At 29.4% G+C, this 6,000-nt stretch overlaps 1 long non-coding RNA gene across 1 annotated transcript; it reads left to right on the plus strand.

Annotated features, from left to right (window-relative positions):
• The first annotated feature begins 1,039 nt into the window (after positions 1-1,039).
• On the plus strand, positions 1,040-1,918 carry LOC123923760. The gene is made up of 2 exons (XR_006814490.1): positions 1,040-1,487; positions 1,635-1,918. It is a non-coding gene; the product is annotated as an uncharacterized LOC123923760 (long non-coding RNA).
• Positions 1,919-6,000: the final 4,082 nt, after the last annotated feature.

A 6,000-nucleotide genomic window follows, 5' to 3' on the forward strand; every position in this document is an offset into this window, starting at 1 on the left:
ATTCCATCAAAAAATCACGATTAGCAATGTTGTGACTCATAGATCTATGAAGGTTGATTTTAAAAGTATTGATTTTGTCATTAAAAAATGATGAGTGTTGCAACTTGTTCATTCATGTATAATTATCATATAATGAGTAGAAAGAGCATCACTTCATGTAAGATTTTTTTTTTTTTTAAAAAAGCAAAATATTAAGGAAACCATTTTAGGTTCTATAGCTACCATCAAATGACTTTCACACTATCTCACGTAATAATTAAACAATCCATTCATATTTTACTCTAATATTTGAAATTTTAAATAGTAATACATAAGCAACTCATTTTTATAATATTTGATTGTACTAAACCTTGTCACTATCTAGTATGGTCATCAATATACACAACAAATAATTTTTATGTGTATAGTATGATTCCTTATGTAAAATATATTTATAAAAAAAAATACAAAATCCAACTTAAAATTAACCTTCAACTAATAGAGAAAAAAGCTAAGAAATTGTTCAATAAAACTATACTTTGGAACTCATTTGGGAAGTTTTAGTTTGACTTGAATTGTGAAGAGCGCATGCCTCTTGAATTATTGGGTATAAAACGTACCATTCAAGGCATGAATCACAAATGATTTTAGGATGACATAGATAGGTTTCTGAATAATATATGTACTTTATGACTTGGAATGCCTTATTTTTCAAAGCTCCAACTCATCAAAAATAATACTGAAATTTAAAGGTTTATGATTTGTGGACATAGAACAGTGATAGCAACGGGTAGAGAAAGAAGAAAAATATGAGACATACTGATGATCATTAGATAAAAATTGATCTTTAGATATTATACATATCCAAATCATCATAGTAATGACGATGTCAATTTAATAGAAGAAATAGAGTGAATCTCTACTTTTTTTTTATTTTAGCGATATCCACTTTGTTAAGAGTGTCTCACATATGTTGGAAGATGGTCCGAATATATATATTTATAAAGTAAAGACAATTATCACCTATATATATGTTTGAACTAGCCATGTTTTATTGAGAGGCCGAGGCATGTTAGCATGTATAGTATATCTATTATGCTTCTTTTCAAAATTTTGATGCTATTTTAAAAAGAGAATGATCTTGGTTTAGAAGAAAACAATTAATTATTTAGTAACTCAATTAAATTTGCTTTGTTTGGAGATGAAACTAGAAACTTTTTATTTAGTAACCAAGCTAAAACTCTTGAGTTAGAATGTTATTGCATAGCGTTTTACAGTAGGCTTGGAGTTATCCAATGTTACAACAAATGAATAATGTTCCTTTGGGAATATTGAGATATTCTCATGACTTTTCACTTTTCAGGTACTAAAATGAGGTGGTGAAGGAAGATACTCATTGGAGTGGATTAGATATAGCACACTCTTTAATTTCAAATATTATAATCATGAATCATAGTTTTATAGGAATATAAGAGTAACAATCTCGCTTTTGCTTATGTAACTTACCAGTAAGTTCTTACTCTTTCTCCCTTCTCTTTTACGATGTATCATTTCTGATTTCTGAATTTGCATCAACCATTGCCCTTTGTTTGTCTCAGTTTTTCATTTGCAATGTCTTCTTATGTCTATTTTCATTTTCAATCTACATCTTTCAGATGTTGATGCTTTCAGCAAATTGAATCGATTATGGAGCAATTGAAGGCACTGAGATTTAGTTCATTAATTATAACACAGGTTTGACACAATGTATTTTTGTTTTCCAGTTCTGTAGTTTTTTATGTACAGTTTTGACACAATGTACAAAGTTATTTTGACATTATAAATTTTTGGTGCTAGCCTTTTGACAATCTAGTAATAAGTGTTGGAATTTGTCTTTATTATGATGTTTTGTATTTTGGATTACAATGTGGTTGTACTTTAATGACATTATTACTATATATATGTTGAATTTGGCTATGGATATTGAATGTTGAATTTTAGTATTATGTTCTTGATGCAAGTTATGTTATATTGTTGGCATTGTGGGTTAGATTTTTTTAATTAAAAAAAAGGATTTAAAATATATATAAAAAAAAAACGCAGGTTTTTCAAAAAAATAAAAATAAATAAAGTTAAGATTTCACATCTGGTGGGCTTGGTCAGATGTAAAAGGTCCAATTTAATTTTAAAAAAAATAATATTTGATTTTCGCCTTGGTCAGAGGTAAAAAGTGTTTTTTTACATCTGACTACGCCAGATGTAAAACATGTATACTTACTAAGTCTCGTGCGCCTACATCTGACATTTTTCAGATGTAAAAAGTGTTTTTCGCCAGATGTAAAAAAGCTTTTTTCTACTAGTGAAACAAATAAGCATAAATTTCAATGGAAAAAGTTTCTAAGCAAGATTTCCCAAACACATAACACAAATTTCAATTATTTTTAAGCTAACCAAACACACCCCTAAATCCAATCATTGAAACACAACACACATTTATTACACTAAAAAATCAATAGTACTAACATTAACACGAATGAACAATAACAATGAAGATAGTAAAAGTAGGTAAAGTTTTGATTTTTAAGTTGTAAAGTTAGTAAAGTTTTGATTTTTAAGTTGTTCTTGATTGTTGGCTCTCTAGTTATCTTGGTTTAACATTCATGGAGTGATCTTAAAAAAAAAAAAATTGAGTTTCTTTTTTGTATTTTTGTTCCTGTTAAAACATGACATTGAAATATAAAAAATCTCAATAGATGAAAAACAAGCATAAAAGATTGTGTTTATGATGGAGGAAGAACAAGCATTATCTAACCTACTTTTGCTAATAACACCTTCAAACTCATTTTTCATCTTTTATGCTTGTTCTTCATAAAAGCATAAAAGGTTGTTCTTCATAAAAGGTTGCTGATGGTGGAAGAACAAGCATAAAAGGTTGTTGATAGTGTTGTGCAAGTTTTAACAAAGATAGAAAACATACCTGAATTAGGACGTGATTACACTGAAATCCAAAAACAAACTCGTATAAAATCCAAAGCTGAGTTGAAGAGGTGAAGAAAGAAGAGAGAGGGTTTTGGTGTTGGTGTGAGGAAAAATAAGAAAAGAAATGATTTATGAGAGAGAAGAGGTGAAGAGAGAAGAGAGAAATGGAATGGAATTGAAATGTAGTAGTAGTACTGCTAACATAGATAAATTCAGAGCAATGAGAGAGAGAGAGAGAGAGAGAGAGAGAGAGAAAAGCACCATATTAACCAACCAGCTTCATCCATCCTTTTACAAAGATAATAAACAAAAAGTAAAACAAATAAGCATAAATTTCAATGGAAAAAGTTTCTATGCAAGATTTCCCAAACACATAACACAAATTTCAATTATTTTTATGCTAACCAAACACACCCCTAAATCCAATCATTGAAACACAGCACACATTTATTACACTAAAAAATCAATAGTACTAACATTAACACGAATGAACAATAACAATGAAGATAGTAAAAGTAGGTAAAGTTTTGATTTTTAAGTTGTAAAGTTAGTAAAGTTTTGATTTTTAAGTTGTTCTTGATTGTTGGCTCTCTAGTTATCTTGGTTTAACATTCATGGAGTGATCTTAAAAAAAAAAAAAATTGAGTTTCTTTTTTGTATTTTTGTTCCTGTTAAAACATGACATTGAAATATAAAAAATCTCAATAGATGAAAAACAAGCATAAAAGATTGTGTTTATGATGGAGGAAGAACAAGCATTATCTAACCTACTTTTGCTAATAACACCTTCAAACTCATTTTTCATCTTTTATGCTTGTTCTTCATAAAAGCATAAAAGGTTGTTCTTCATAAAAGGTTGCTGATGGTGGAAGAACAAGCATAAAAGGTTGTTGATAGTGTTGTGCAAGTTTTAACAAAGATAGAAAACATACCTGAATTAGGACGTGATTACACTGAAATCCAAAAACAAACTCGTATGAAATCCAAAGCTGAGTTGAGGAGGTGAAGAGAGAAGAGAGAGGGTTTTGGTGTTGGTGTGAAGAAAAATAAGAAAAGAAATTATTTATGAGAGAGAAGAGGTGAAGAGAGAAGAGAGAAATGGAATGGAATTGAAATGTAGTAGTAGTACTGCCAACACAAATAAATTCAGAGCAATGAGAGAGAGAGAGAGAGAGAGAGAGAGAGAGAGAGAGAGAGAGAGAGAGAGAGAGAGAGAGAGAGAGAGAGAGAGTGAAAAGCACCATATTAACCAACCAGCTTCATCCATCCTTTTACAAAGATAATAAACAAAAAGTAAAACAAATAAGCATAAATTTCAATGGAAAAAGTTTCTAAGCAAGATTTCCCAAACACATAACACAAATTTCAATTATTTTTAAGCTAACCAAACACACCCCTAAATCCAATCATTGAAACACAACACACATTTATTACACTAAAAAATCAATAGTACTAACATTAACACGAATGAACAATAACAATGAAGATAGTAAAAGTAGGTAAAGTTTTGATTTTTAAGTTGTAAAGTTAGTAAAGTTTTGATTTTTAAGTTGTTCTTGATTGTTGGCTCTCTAGTTATCTTGGTTTAACATTCATGGAGTGATCTTAAAAAAAAAAAAATTGAGTTTGTTTTTTGTATTTTTGTTCCTGTTAAAACATGACATTGAAATATAAAAAATCTCAATAGATGAAAAACAAGCATAAAAGATTGTGTTTATGATGGAGGAAGAACAAGCATTATCTAACCTACTTTTGCTAATAACACCTTCAAACTCATTTTTCATCTTTTATGCTTGTTCTTCATAAAAGCATAAAAGGTTGTTCTTCATAAAAGGTTGCTGATGGTGGAAGAACAAGCATAAAAGGTTGTTGATAGTGTTGTGCAAGTTTTAACAAAGATAGAAAACATACCTGAATTAGGACGTGATTACACTGAAATCCAAAAACAAACTCGTATGAAATCCAAAGCTGAGTTGAAGAGGTGAAGAAAGAAGAGAGAGGGTTTTGGTGTTGGTGTGAAGAAAAATAAGAAAAGAAATGATTTATGAGAGAGAAGAGGTGAAGAGAGAAGAGAGAAATGGAATGGAATTGAAATGTAGTAGTAGTACTGCCAACACAGATAAATTCAGAGCAATGAGAGAGAGAGAGAGAGAGAGAGTGAAAAGCACCATATTAACCAACCAGCTTCATCCATCCTTTTACAAAGATAATAAACAAAAAGTAAAACAAATAAGCATAAATTTCAATGGAAAAAGTTTCTATGCAAGATTTCCGAAACACATAACACAAAGATTTACCAAACACAAAGTTTCTTATTTAGTATTGATAAATATATCTATATAAATCAGTATGTTGCAGACCTTTGACTGGAGTGTCTGATTTATATATTCACTAAGATTTACCAAGAGCCACATTGACATAATATTAAGAGCCACATTGGTGCAATAGGGTTAATTTATATATATTCACATATGATTTACCAAACATAAAATGTAGTAAAATTAAAGTAGATACTTCATGTGATTAAGTAGGTATTATATGTGTGTGTGTGGTGTTTTGTTTCGGAAAAATTGATCACCACCTGAACCAAACAGATTAGTTGATTGAAAAAGTGATGCGAACATATGCAAACCAAAACGATTTTTTTTACAGTTTTTAGTTTGAGTTGGTTCGATTTTCATTTTTCTATTGGTTTGAATTTGATTCGATTTTGAATACCCCTAAACACCGCTCTAAGAAAGAATGATTGTTAAATGCTTAAAGCGATGATATATACTGCAAAATTAAAGATATGTTCGTTAATTAATAATGTTAATAGACTTACAAAATTTTCTGGCCAAGTTAGCCCCTATCTTCATCTAATTGAGTAGAAGTCGAGTTTTGTTCATATTTAAGTAAACCTTCATGTGATGGCTTTTAATACAATTTTTTCTAAAGCAAAGTATTTTTGTGAAATTTTATGTACTGTTTGTCCCAGCTTATTTTAGACTTTTTACTCTAAAAAAAGGAGAAGTCGGGTCAAACAATATTTTTTAGAAATCCTTAATAAAAAAAGTTACTTAA

The sequence above is a fragment of the Trifolium pratense genome, linkage group LG4, assembly GCF_020283565.1.
Source record: "Trifolium pratense cultivar HEN17-A07 linkage group LG4, ARS_RC_1.1, whole genome shotgun sequence".
Classification (NCBI taxonomy): Eukaryota; Viridiplantae; Streptophyta; class Magnoliopsida; order Fabales; family Fabaceae; genus Trifolium; species Trifolium pratense.